The sequence below is a fragment of the Macaca thibetana genome, chromosome 9, assembly GCF_024542745.1.
Source record: "Macaca thibetana thibetana isolate TM-01 chromosome 9, ASM2454274v1, whole genome shotgun sequence".
In the NCBI taxonomy this organism is placed as follows: domain Eukaryota; kingdom Metazoa; phylum Chordata; class Mammalia; order Primates; family Cercopithecidae; genus Macaca; species Macaca thibetana.
The window spans coordinates 85,830,652-85,845,187 of NC_065586.1; the positions used below are offsets into that span (position 1 = coordinate 85,830,652).

The following is a 14,536-nucleotide window of genomic DNA, read 5'->3' on the forward strand; positions in this document are numbered from 1 at the left end:
AAACAGCGGTTGTTTCCTAGCTTGTTTTCCTATAATCCCCTACTGCTCAGGAGTCATGAAGCAGAGGCCACAGACTTGTGATTTCACCAATTACTCCTAGAGGTAACATCACTATCATACAATGTAAGATTGGTCTTTTGAGATTTTTTAGACTTTTATATTCTGGTGACCAATTGATTTCACCCAGACCTATGCCTGATGACTCAATTGGTCCTGTGGCCCCCCTTCCAGAGGCTGACTCAGTGCACAAGAACCATTTTCCATACCCCTATAATTTCATCTCTAACCAATCAGCAGCACCCATGCCTGGCCCCCCAAGTTATCCATAAAAACCTTAGCCTGAGTTCTTGGGGAGGCTGATTTGAGTAATAAACTTCCTCTTGGTTAGCCATGTGTTAATTAAACTCCTTTGCCACAAAAACCTACTGTTACTGCATTAGCTTTTCGGGGCAGTGGGCAAGATGAACCCACTGGATGATTATGCTTGGGTTTGTTTCCTCTTCGCATATGTTCACTTCTCCTTTAACCTTCTATGTTATATTTAGACTAGCATAAGACCCTCACCAGAAACTGAGCAGATGCTGACACCAGAATAGCTGAAAAACTGACTTTTGAGGGGGAGATTTGCATCTGTGGAGGAAATGAAGTGAAGTAAACAACAGAGAGAAACAGGCTTTCTGTAAAGCCCCCCTTATTGGGACCTGGGAAAGATGAATTGAGAGTCTGACAATTTAAAGCTCTGACAGAAATATTTACTGCTGGCTACCATTTATTTTTTTCTGAAGGCTGCTACCTGTGAGGTTTCATCTGCATGGTGAGACCCCTTTGCTAGCAAGGTGTTTCCTCTTCTCTTCCTTCCATAACCTGTTTTGCTGCCATAACCTATTTTGCCATACCCCCTTTCTTTCTGTAACCTCGAGATGGTATAAAAGCGTTAACCTTCTTATATTTCTTTGAGTTTTACTATTTTATATGACTCTTGTGCACATATATGTATGTCATAAAATTTATATGCCCTTTTCCTACTAATCTTTCTAGTATCAGATTATTTTATAGACTCAAATTATTGAACCTTAAGGGGAAAAATACAAATTTCCCTATAAGTTTATAGCTAGAAGGAACTTGCCTTGACTCTCAAATGAGATTTTGGACTTTGGACTTTTGACTTGATACTGGGACTAGTGAACACTTTTGTAACTATTAGAAGAGAAAATTGTGTAACTGTGTTTTGAATGTGAGGATATGAGTTTTGGGGGGGCCAGGGGAAGAATGCTATGGCTTAGTTATGGCTTGCTTGTTCCCACCAAATCTCATGTTGAAATTTGATCCTCAACGTGGCAGTGTTGGGAGGTGGGGCCTGGTGGGAAGTGTTTGGACCATGGAGGAGGATCTGTCGTGAATGGCTTATTGTTCTCCTGATAGTGAGTTCTCACTCTAGTAAGATGGAATTAGTTCTTGCAGGAACAGATTAGTTCCTGAGAGAGTGGGTTGTTGTAAGGCCAGAATGCTTCTTGATTTTAGTCCTGCTTTGCATGTGTCTACTTTTCCTTTGACCTTCTCTGCCATTTTTTGACGTAACATGTGGCCCTCACCGGAAGTTGAGCAGGTGCCAATGCCATGTTTCTTGTACAGCCTGCAGGATTATGAAATAAATAAACCTCTTTTCCCTACAAACTACCAAGTCTCAAGTATTCTCTTATATCAACACAAAAAGGACTAAGACAGGGCTCTTTTCTGGGTTTGAAGATAGTCATCTTCTTGCTTATCCTCACATGAGAAAGGGAGAGAGAGTTCATCTCTTGTGTCTCTTTTTATGAGGACTAATCTCATTCATGAGGGCTCTACTTTTATGACCTAATTACCTTTCAAAGGCCCCACCTCCAAATACCATCACATTGGGAATTAGGGTTTCAACATGTGAATTTGAGAGGACACACAGACATTCAGTCCATAGCACTTTTTCAGCCTCAGTATTCTGTGTTTCCCAGTCTCTGTGACACGGGCCTGTATGGTCTAGGCAGGTAACTTAATGGAAGAAAATGGGCAGGTTCAACTTAAGGCAAACTGAGGACTGTGTGCCCAGGCTAAGGGACACAGCTACTACTCAGCTCAAGCCCACAGATGTGAGCAAGATTGCAAGGCTCACGTTGTAATATCTCAGAAGTCAATCTTTTTGCCCTTAGGTCTATTCTTCCACTCCCACCGCTTGGCTTTGAATGGTGCAGGCTGACTCTATAGGCTGCCGTTTTCAGATTCCCATTTCAGCTGGCTTCTGTCTGGGTCCCACCAATGGGAGGCACTGGTGGGAGACGGGGGTGAAGAAAAAGGGAGAAACTTGGCTGTGTCTAACCCTGCCTCTCAGCCTTGAACAATGCCTCCAGCAACATAAATACCTCCAAAAGGACTCCAGCTTTTGAGAGACAGGCCTATTACAACTCTGGCTTCCACTGAGTGACCTTAGTTCCTTCCTCATCCCTTCCTGCACACCCTATATCTGCCTCCTCCTCTCTCTCCAGTTTTGATGTGACAGTGGCTTCCTTTTGTTGCTAATGTCTATGCTCCCTCACAATTCCCTTTTTGTTTATCAGTTCTCCCTTCACCTAATTTTCTCCATTATGTACTTTGTGTGTCAAAGATTCAGAATTATTTCTTTTCTCTGAGGTTGGACTCTGACTGATGTAGGCTAGAAATACGAATTCTTGCCTGAAATCTTCCCATTTTTAAATGCTGGTGGATTAGTCAGAATTCTCCAGAGAAGCAGAACCAAAAGGACATTAATTAACTAATTAATTAAATTCTAAGGTATTTGCTCACATGACTATGGAGGCTGACAAGTCTATAATCTGCAGGGTGAGCTGGCAGGCTGGAGATCCAGGAAAGCCGATGTTCCACATTCAGTCTAAAGGCAGTCTTCTCCAGAACCCAAAAGAGCCAATGTTGCAGACGAAGTCTGAAAGCAGTCTGTTGGAGAATTCTCTCTTGCTGGGGAATACTGGTCTTTCTGAAGGAGCCTACTCACATGGGGGAAACTTGCTTTACTCAAACCTGCTCAATGTTTCTCTTGTTCAAAAATACCCTCACAGAAACACCCAGAATAACGTTTGACCAGATATCTGGGCACAACACAGCTCAGCCAAGTTGACACATAAAATAAACCATGACAGCTGGCAAACAATTAAAAACACCCACTGCGTCAAAGAAAATATGACTTCAGCTTCCAGGTAGGTTTGAAACTTCTGCTCTCTAAATGTAAATAGTCAAAGAAATAGACAAAGAAAGATTTTGGCAAGCTTATAGAGTGTCATGTCATGTGAAGTGTTCAACTTTGTATTCTTCCTAGGATAATTGATGCCAAGGAGTATTTGAGGAATATAAACTGTGTGAGAAGAAGAGCCTCTGTCATTGCAATCCTAGCACAGGGCCAGGCACTTAGTAAATGCACAATATATATCTGTTGAATGAATAAATAAAAGGAGTTAAATTTAATTGGATAATTATTTAACGATCATCTGCTAGAGGCAAGGAACTGCATTAGGTGCTATTGGAAATTCAAAGATGTGTAAGACACACCTTTGTCCAAAGGCCCTTACAGTTTGGTAATGCATGTAAGGCTAAGTGATAAGAAATTTTTGTTTCTCTTGAGAAAAAATGACCAATGAATATATTATGGGAAATAGGTGTTATATACTGAGCCATATTTCCTTTTGATTAGGCTGTCTGGAAATGCAGAGCTAAATTTCCTATCCAAACCTGGTGGGAATACAGCAGCGTCCTAGAGCCAGCTTACATGTGCTTTTGTCCTTCTCCATGGTCCTTCTCCCTTCTCCTTACCCACCTATTCTAATGCATATTCCTGCAGGACTTGACTTGAAAAATGAACCTGTTATAGTTTTGTTGATTGGAGCCTCTGTAAGCTGACCCAGATCCTTTGTGGAATCAGGTAACCTGAAGTTTCTCCTGATTCAAAGGAGAATTGACTCTGGCTCTTTGGATTAGGGAAGTGTTTATCTCAGATGAAACTTGATAGTTGAATTTAATTTAGACAAGAAGTGACATCAGAATACGTTTTAGGAAGAGTGCAGCAAGACCAACAGCGTGGAAAAGGAGAAACAAGCAGAGTTTGTGCACCAAGATCCACTGGAGCACATAATTCTGAAGAAGGGAAGAGAGGAGTGAGCTTACAAGGACTACACTGACTAAGCTTAAGGAACAGAGTGAGGAGTTGGAATTTAATTCCGTGACTGAAACTACTGAAGGACTGGTGAAATGGAGAATGACCTGAGCTGAGGTGGTGCCTGGGGAAAAAACGAATTGAACTATTTCAGACGATGCCTAGGAATGCAGTAACTTGATCTTAGAGATTACTATAATGGTTTAAGCAGATGATGCGAATGTCTGTCAGGTCACAAAGGTGGGAAGTTGGGGGTATATCTGAGAGTCACGGTGGAGATAGGATGAGTAAGTTATTAAAGTTGATTAACTAGGGAATAGTAGGAGAGGTTGGTAGCCACTCTGAAAGTCTGAGTGGGTGCTTTGGGGGTTGAACAGCGCCATTTTTTTTCTTTATTTAAAAAAGGGTTAGGAAAAGGTGGAGGAAAAATAAGGTGTTCACACTGGAAATTATCTTGCTGCAGGTATGTCCTTAGCTTTCTAGTACAACATGGGGTTTCAAGCTGATATTTCAGGTATACCTTCTTAAGCCCCTTAAACTGAGTGAAATGAATAGACCCAGTAGTTCTGTGGAATACACATTCAGACCAAAGGAGAAGTTGATACCGTGTGGGAGATAAAGGGGATGCTGACTTTCCTCTTTACTGATTGCTGAGGGCAAACCTCTCAAAAAGGTTTGAAACATAGGATTTGAACGGTGTCACTAGAACTCACAGTAAGTAATGATGTGAGATATAAAGCTAAGAGTATTGACTCTGGACCTGGTTTTTATATCTTTTTTTCTCTGTTGACTTTGGTAAGTCTGATTCTCAGTTTTCTTTTCTAGTAACTGAAGATTATGAGACCTTCCTCAAAGGGCTGTGATGAGGATTTTACGAGAAAAAGTATTTCACATAGACGGGAGTCCCAAACCTTCCTTCTTTGATCTTATTCCCAAAACCCAGAGCCTGATGTGAGAAATCCTATTCACGTGATTCCTTGAGGGAGTGCTCTCAAAAGGGAGGGAGATAAACAGGATAGGGCAAAGAGAAAAAATCAGCAAGAATATCCTGTCAAGTGGAGACTATCTTCAGTCTCATTCCTCAGGAAAGTTCTGGAACACAAATTGTGCCTTTTGATTATATGGATAAATTGCATAGTGGTGAAATCTGAGATTTTAGTGCATCTGTCATCTGAGTAGTGTACATTGTACCCAATATGTAGTTTTTTATCCCTCATGTTGCACTCAGCCTTCCCTCTTCTGAGTCTCCAATGTCCATTATACCACCTCTATGTGCCTTTGCATACCCAAAGCTTAGCTCTCACTTGTAAGTGAGAACATATGGCATTTGGTTTTACATTTTTTAGTTACTTCACTTAGAATAATGGCCTCCAGCTCCATCCAAGTTGCTCAAAAACACATTATTTTATTCTATTATATGGCTGAGTAGTATTGCATGGTGTGTATACCACATTTTCTTTGTCTGCTAATCAGCTGGTGGGCACTTAGGGTGGTTTCAGATCTTTGCAATTGCAAATTGTGCTGTGATAAACACATGCTCCACATACACTCCAATATGTATTGTTTTTTGACTTTTTAATAATGGCCATTCTGGTTGGGGTAAGGTGGCATCTCATATTAATTTCTATTTCCCTGATGATTAGTGATGTGGAGCATTTTTCATACATTTCTTTGCCATTTGTATATCATCTTTTGCAAAATGTCTATTCATGTCATTTGCCCACTTTTTGATAGGAGTATTTAGTTTTTCTTGCTAATTTGTTTGAGTTCTTTGTAGATTCTGGATATTAGTCCTTTGTTGGATGCAAACCCATTCTGTGGGTTGTCTGTTTACTCTGCTGTTATTGTTTTTGTTAGTTTTTTCTGTTCAGAAGCTTTTTAGTTGAACTAAATCCCTTTTTGTGTTGTTGTTGTTGTTATTGCATTTGCTTTTGGGGTTTTAGGCATAAATTATTTGCTTCAGTCAGTGTCCAGAAGAGTTTTCTCTAGTTTTTCTTCTAGAATTTTTATGGTTTCTGGTCTTATATTGAAGTCTTTAATCTATTTTGAGTTGATTTTTCTATGTGGTGAGAGATAGGGATCCAGTTTTATTTTCTTACATATGACCATTCAGTTTTCCCAGTACAATTTATTGAATAGGGTGCCTTTTGTGTACTTTGTCAAAGATCGGTTGATTGTAAGTATTTGGATTCATTTCTGGGCTCTTTATTTTTTGTTCCATTGCTCTATGTGTCTATGTTTATACCAGTACCATGCTGTTTGGGTTACTATAGCCATGTAGCATAATTTGAAGTTAGGTAATGTGATGCCTCTGGATTTCTTCTTTTTGCTTAGGATTACTCTGCCTATTCAGGCTCTTTTTTTGGTTCCATGTGAATTTTAGGATTGTTTTCTCTAATTCTATGGGAAATGATGTTGATATTTTGATAGAGATTGCATTGAATATGCAGATTGCTTTGGCACTGTGGTCATTTTCATGATATTGATTCTTCCAATCCATGAGCATGAGATGTATTTCCATTTGTTTGTGTCATCCATGATTTCTTTCAGCAGTATTTTGGAGTTGTTGTAGAGATATTTCACCTCCTTGGTTTAGGTATTTTATTTTATATCTTTTGCAGCTGTTGTAAAAGGGATGGATTGACTTCTTTATTTGATTTTAGCTTGGTTGCTGTTGGTGGATAGCAGTGCTACTCATTTGTGTACATTGATTTCGTAACCTGAAACTTTGCTGAATTTGTTTATCAGGTCTAGGATCTTTTGGAAGAGTCTTTAGTGTTTCCTATGTATACAGTCATATCACTGGTGAACAGTGATAGTTTGACTTTCTCTTTTCCAATTTTGATGCCTTTTATATATTTCTCTTGCCTGGTTCCTCTGGCTAGGACTTCTAGTACTATGTTGAATACAAGTGGTGAAAGTAGGCATCCTTGTATTTTTCCAGTTCTCAGAGGGAATGCTTTCAACTTTTCCTCATTCAGCATGATGTTGGCTGTGGGTCTGTCACATATAGCTTTTATTATTTTGAGGCATGTTCCTTCTATGACTAGTATATTGAGGAATTTTATCAGAAAGAGATGCTGGGTTTTATTGAATGGTTTTTCTGCATCTATTGAGATGATTATATGGTTTTCATTTTTAATTTTGTTTATGTGATAAATCACATTTATTGACTTGCATATGTTGAACTATCCCTGCATCCCTGGGACGAAACCCACTTGATCGTGGTAAATCATCTTTTTGATGCACTATTTGCTAGTATTTTCTTGAGGATTTTGCATCTATGTTCATCAAGGATATTGGTCCATAATTTTCTGTTTTTGGATGTCCCTTCCTGGCTTTGGTATCAGGGTGATATTGGCTTCATAGAATGAGTTAGGGAGGATTTTCTCTTTCTCAGTCATTTGGAATAGTTTCAGTATGATTGTACCAATTTTTCTTCGAATGTCTGGTAGAATTTGGCTCCGAATCCATTTGACCCTGGGCTTTTTTGTTGTTGTTGGCTAATTTTTTGTTCCTGATTCTATCTCACTACTTGGTATTGGTCTGTTCAGGATTTCTATTTTCCCTTATTCAAGCTAAGAGGATTTTATGTTTCCAAGAATTTGTCTATTTCCTCTAGGTTTTCTAATTTGTGTGCATAGAAGTGTTCATAGTAGTCTCAAATAATCTTTTGTATTTTGTGGTGTTGGTTGTAAAATCCCCATTTTCATTTCTGGTTGAGCTTAAACTAGTTAATGGTTCTATCGATTTTGTTTATCCTGTAGAAGAACCGAGTTTTCATTTAATCAATCATATATATATATATGATTGATTAAATATATATCATATATATATCTAGTTTGTTGAGGAATTTTATTAGAAAGGGATGCTGGATTTTATTGACTGCTTTTTCTGCATCTATTGAGATGATTGTATGTTCGTTTCGATTTTATTTTGTTCTTCTCTGATCCTTGTTATTTATTCTGATAACTTTGGTTTGGTTTATACTTGTTTCTTTAGTTCCTTGAGATGCGATATTAGGTTGTCAATTTTTGATTTTTCAGACTTTTTGATGTAGGCATTTAATGTCATAAGCTTTTTCCTTAGAACTGCTTTTGCTGTACCCCAGAGGTTTTGACAAATTGTGTCACTGTTATTATTCATTTTGAAGAACTTTTTAATTTCTATCTTGATTTTATTGTTAACTCCAAAATCACTCAAGAGCAGACTGTATGATTTCCATGTATTTGCACAGTTTTGAAGGTTCCTTTGAAATTGATTTCTGGTTTTATTCCACTGTGGCCTCAGAATATATTTGATATGATTTTCATTTTTAAAAATTTATTAACACTTGTTTTGTGCCTATCATATGGTCTATCTTAGAGATTATTTCATGTGTTCATGAGAAGAATGTATATTCTGCAATTCTTGGGTAGAATGTTCTGTAAATATCTGTTAGGTACATTTGTTCTAGGGCACAATTCAAATCCAGTATTTCTTTGTTGACTTTCTGTCTTTTTTTTTTTTTTTTTTTTTTTTTTGAGACGGAGTCTCGCTCTGTCGCCCAGGCTGGAGTGCAGTGGCCGGATCTCTGTCTTGATGATCTGTCTAATGCTGTCAGTGGAGTACTGAAGTCCCCCACTATTATTGTGTTGTTGTCTATCTGTTTTCTGAGGTCTAGTAGTAATTGTCTTATGAATTTGGGAGTTCCAGACTTAGGTCATACATATTTAGAATTGTAATATCTTCTTCTTGTATTGTTTTATCATTATATAATGACCTTCTTTGTCTCTTTTTTAAACGGTTGTTGCTTTAGTTGTTGCTTTAAAGTCTGTTTTATCTGATAGCTACTCTTGTTCACTTTTGATTTGCATTTACATAGAATATCTTTTACCTTGTGTCTGTAAGAATCCCTTAATTGTTAGGTGTGTCTCTTGAAGACAGCAGATATTTGTTCGACTATTTTTTTTTATCCATTCTGCTATAATCTGCATCTTTTAAGTGGAGCATTTAGTTCATTTATATTCAACATTAATATTGAGACATGTGGTATTGTTGCAGTCATCATGTTGACTGTTACCTAGTTACTTTGTTTTCTTCATTGTGGTATTGTTTTAGAGGTCCTGTGAGTTTTGTGCTTTCAAGAAGTTCTATTCTGGTGGATACTGACATTTTGTTTCAAGATTTAGAACTCCTTTTAGCATTTCTTGTAGGACTAGTCTGGTAGTGCCAAATTCCCTCAGCATTTGCTTGTCTGAAACAGACTTTATTTGTCCTTCATTTATAAAACTTAGTTTTGCTGGATGCAAAATTCCTGGCTGAGAAGTTTGTCTGTTTCAGAAGGCCAAAGATAGAAACCCGATTCCTTGTGGCTTGTAAGGTTTCTGCTGGGAAGTTTGCTGTTAGTCTGATAAGTTTTCTTTTGTAAGTTACCTGTTTTTGTCTCTCTATTCTTGGAATTCTTTCCTTCATGTTGAGTTTAGATAGCCTGATAACTAGACACCTTGGTGATGTCTTTTTTGCAATGAATCTCCTAGGATTTTTTTCAGCTTGTTGTTTTTGGATGTCTAAACTTCTAGCAAGGGTAGAGCAGTTTTCCTCAATTATTCCCCTAAATAAGTTTTTCAAACATTTTGCTTTTTCTTTTCTTTCAGGAACACCAAGCATTGTTAGGTTTGTCCATTTTACATAATCCTATATTTCTTAGAGACTTTGTTCATTTTTTAAAATTCTTTTTTATTTTTGTCTTATTGCATTATTTCCAAACCCTTGTCTTCCAGCTCTGAAATTCTTTCTTTCTACTTGGTCTAGTCTATTGTTAAAACTTTCCACTGCATTTTGCAATTCCCTAAATGTGTCTTTCATTTCTAAAAGTTCCAACTGTTTTTTCTTTAAAATCTCTATCGCTTTAGAATTTTTTTCATTCATATTCTGAATTGTTTTCTTAATTTCTTTATGTTGGTTTTCACCTTTCTCTTTTATCTCCCTGAGTAACTTCATAATCAACCCTTTGAATTCTTTCTCTGGTATTTCAAAGATTTCATCTTGGTTTAGATCCATTGCTGGAGAGCTGGTGTGATATTTTGGGGATGTTATAAAACCCTGTTTTTCTGGTTTATTCTCATTTGGATATACTATTTCTTCTAATTATTTTTAAACTTATTTTTTATTCCGTAGTGAGGGTTTTTATTTCTTTTTTTCCTCTTGAGGATGTGATTTTAATGTTTATAGTGGATTGTAACCTAATTCAGCTCTGAGTGCTTCTAAAAGCCTCTAAAGGTGAAGACTTTGTATGAGTTCCTTGGCTACAGAGTTTTTGTATGATGGCTTTCTCAGATGCTGGCCCTAGTAGTGATGTGCTTGGTGTGTAAGCAGGTTCATTGTCTCCCGTGGGGTTGGAATGGCAGAGGTCTCATGGAGCTTATCTCATTCCCCAGTGGTGTGTATTACTTATTTATTCCAAGTATTTTATTCACTGGGTTGAGCAGTTTAGGCTTCAGGCCAGTAGGATGTGTCCATGGGTATAAACCAGCTGTGGCAAACACAAGTAGGTAAATGTAATGCTCTGTGGTGGGCAGAGGTCCCAGCCTTGACAGAGGAGGCTAGGGGAGCTCTTAGTGAAATGCACTGAGATCTTTTCAGTGGGAAGGGAAGCAGCCACTTCAGCTGCCCTGCCAGGCCAGCAGGAAAGCAAGCTATCTCTCAATCACACTCTTGACCCACAGTGTTCCAGCTATTCAGATCAGACAGGCACTTCCTTTCATCTGCAGGAATGCTGATTTTCCATGTCGAGAGGGATTGTGACACTACCTCTTGTGCAAACATGAACCTGGAGGACACTCCTGTGGGGATGCAGTCACCCTGAAGCATTTCAGAAAGCCTATCTACAGGTGTACTCCCACCCAGCTCCCATGAGAGAAGCCCAACTGTGTCTACAGTGGTGGGCAAGAGTAGAAAAAGTCTTGTTCTGCAAGACCCTTCATGAGCACCAGTGCTGTCTTCCTGTTAGGATAGAGCTGCAAACTTTTCCCACTGAGCTCAGCACTGCACTTGTGCCTCTGCTGATATAAACTTCTTACAAGCCTAAAGTTCTGGGACTCAAGATCTGTCATCTGGATTCTTTTGTCCCACAGGGCGCTTCCTTGATGCAGTGAACTCTCCTTGCTCCTAACAGTAGGAGTCCCTAAGGGCCAGACTATAGTGAATCCTGCTGCTCCTTTGGGTCTAGCCACCCAGTGGGGTGCCACACTCCAGGCTGGTGCTGGGGAATGGCTGCAAGGAATCCAGTGATGTAACCTATCCTCTAGTCTTTCAGCAATGGGTTCCAGCACCACTTCTGATGGGATTGGCAGGAGAATGATAGACTCTGAGATTTCTTTGCTTATAAATATCCTTTCTGTGTTGACTTTCTCAAATGCCAGTTGTAGTGGTAATGAACTGGTCGTGAAGACAGACTCAGGACCTCCTGGTTAGCCAGGGTGACACAGGAAATGGTGATAGCTGAGATCATACAGAAGTTTTCTCCTTCCTGGGTGCTGTTATTATGCGTGCAGGTGTTGTTACTCGGCTTCTAGCCAGGAGGTGGTGTTTTTACAAAAGAACACCAGCTGTGATGGTAGTGGTAGGATTTGTGCTTGTCTTGTTACTTAGGGGAGGTACTCTGGGGTCTCAAACAGTGGGTGGGGCCACAGATCTCCCCCAGATTCCTGTCTTTTGCATTAAGCTACCAGGGTGGGTAGAGGGGCAAAGTTAGGTGGGGGCTGGGTTAGGCAAGTCCACATCAAGCTTGGCCTCTGGGCAGAAGCAGTCACTTCAGTGGGGTTTGGATGGCAGTTTTCTGACCGCTGAAGTAATGTTCCAGAGAGGATTGCAGCTGTCTCTGTTGCAGAGAAGAGTCCACATGGGAGTGGGGAGCAGCAGGCAGCAGTAAGCCCCACCCAGCTCCCACACTCTTGGCAAAGCAGGTCTCACACATGCAGTGTTCCGCTAGCAGCAGCTAGCTCGGTTCCAGGGAGTCTGCACTCAGAACTCAAAACTGCGCCAGGCCTTAAGCCTTCCTCAGCAAGACAGAAACCCTGCCTTTCAGGCCACACACAGTATTGGTCCACGTATGAAGTTGGGGCATCCAGCTCCTATGCTCATGCATATAGCATACTTCCCATTTACCCCTCAGCCCTAGCCAAAGGGCTTCATCTTCACTTGAGATTATGTTGCCAATCTCAGCTGGGAGCTTCTCTCAACCTGTGACCACCACTTGAGTTAGCTGGAAGACTTCTATGAAGTCCCTTGCGATGTAGGATCAGAAATGGCTTCCCTCTATTCCCACTGGTGTCTGGGTGTGCATGCAAAGCACCTCCTGATATTGTTCCTTCTTATATACTCCCCTCACTCACTAATTCAGCTCCAGTGCTGGGTAGGGTTAAGGCCTTCCCCCGTGGCTTGGATTGCCAGGTTCCCCAGTGGTAGTGTACAGGCAGTTTCTCCCCGCTCACACTCTAGGGACTTACGGTTTTCTTCCTGACTCAAAGTGTAGGCTGCAGCCAGGGTCTGTGGTTGTTTTCAGTTTTCCTGTTAAGTTCCTGTGTTGCTTTCTGGAAAAAAAAAGTTTATAGCATGAATCGCTACACATAATTTTGTCTTTCCAAGTGAAAGTTGTGTGCTAACCATGCCTCCAATACACCATCTTGGAAAAAAACTAAAACAACAACAATAACAATAACAACAGCAACAACAAAACCTTATGCTTATTTTATGGATGAAGACAAACTTCGCTGTTTGAAAACATTTGCTGGCTTACCACTGCTTATAGAACAATATCCACATTCCTTGGCTTGATGCACAAGCCTCTTCTATTATTTTCTATTTATTCTCTTGTACCCTTACCCTTTAGGCTTCCTCCAATTTGGACTCATTTATTCAGCAAATATTTGTTGAGCACCCACCATGGACCAGGCACCATGTTGTGCATCAGCATAGAGTGGGGAATCAGAGAACTTTCCGTGTCCTTATGGTGTCCACTCCACTGCTAACACTCTCTTTTCCATAAATTCCCTGGGATTGTGTCTTTGTTCTTTTTGTCCACTGCCTGCAGTGTCTTCCCTTCATCCTCTCATGAGAAAATGATCACTCATTCCTTATGGCTATCTCCTCTGAAGTTATTCTTGATTCTTCCTTCCCCATGTATTTCTATTGTAATTATCAAACTGTATCTTGTATTCTAGCTAGTTTTGAAAACTCGAATTAGTCAAAATACTCAACTATAAACACCCCATCAACAGGGATCATATCGTATTCACCTTTTAATTCTTGCTGCCTGGCACAGTGCCTGGCATGGTGTAGGAATGAAGAAAGATCATTGGACTGATAGGGGCAATGACACAGTCTTCGGCCTCCTGGTCCAGTGATCGACCTCCTCCACATTTTTTTTTCTCATTTGTAGTGAGTAATGTGTCCACCAAGTCCAAGAAAACATCCATTGCCAATGATGTGAAAGTCTTAGAATAGCTTGAATAGAAGTCAGTCTGTGAGAGTTTCCTCACGTTCAATGAATTATTTACTGAGAAACATGGGATTAATTTTACTCTCAATTTTTGAGTGTGTTCATTTGTTAATGTTTATTAATATTTTATTAACTTATTTTGATAGGAAACCTCGGTTATTTTAATTTCTGTTTATTTTTATTTTAAGCTTTCAGGGACTGCTTTGAGGAGAATGAAAGTAACGGATTTTCTTTCTAGAGGGTAAGTGAATATTACGTAGAGAATAATTGCTGAAGTGTATTGCTCATGTGTCTGTAAAATGACCTAGCTATGAATGCAGAATGGATCCTTTTCATTTCAAAAACTGTTGATTGAACTTATTTGCTTTTTGATTGTAGTGATAGCAAAATATATGAATACTAATTACCATGAATTCTATCATTTAAAAAGGTGAGATATTTATTTCTGTTTCAGTCTTGCATTGAGCAAAGGTATGTATTTGTATTAATCAGTTTTCTACTGCTATAACAGGATACCACAGACTGATTAATTTATGAAGAATAGACGTTTATTCTGCTCATGAGTCTAGAGGCTGGAATGTCCAAGAGCATGGTGCTGGCATCTGCTGAAGGCTTCCTTGCTCCATTATAATATGGCAGAAAGGCAAGTGACTACATGAGACAGAAAGAAAGAGAGGGAAAGGCCAAACTCATCATTTTTGTCCTTTTTAGTGTGTTTAATATCTTAGGAATATTTTTAGCAGGTTCCTACTCCTAAGATAACAAACACACTACCTTAGAAACCTACTCCTAAGATAACAAACATACTGCCATATAATGGAATTAATCTCTTGACCTCTTAAAGGCCCCACTTCTCAACAGTGTTACAATGGCAATTAAATTTC

The 14,536-nt window shown here is 39.4% G+C and overlaps 1 long non-coding RNA gene across 1 annotated transcript in view; it reads left to right on the plus strand.

Annotated features, from left to right (window-relative positions):
- Nucleotides 1-13,895, plus strand: part of LOC126963421 (uncharacterized) — an 81,612-nt gene extending 67,717 nt beyond the window's left edge. Inside the window, exon 4 of the long non-coding RNA XR_007729062.1 lies at nucleotides 13,841-13,895. This is a non-coding gene — a long non-coding RNA (uncharacterized LOC126963421). The remainder of the gene's footprint in view (nucleotides 1-13,840) is intronic.
- Nucleotides 13,896-14,536: the final 641 nt, after the last annotated feature.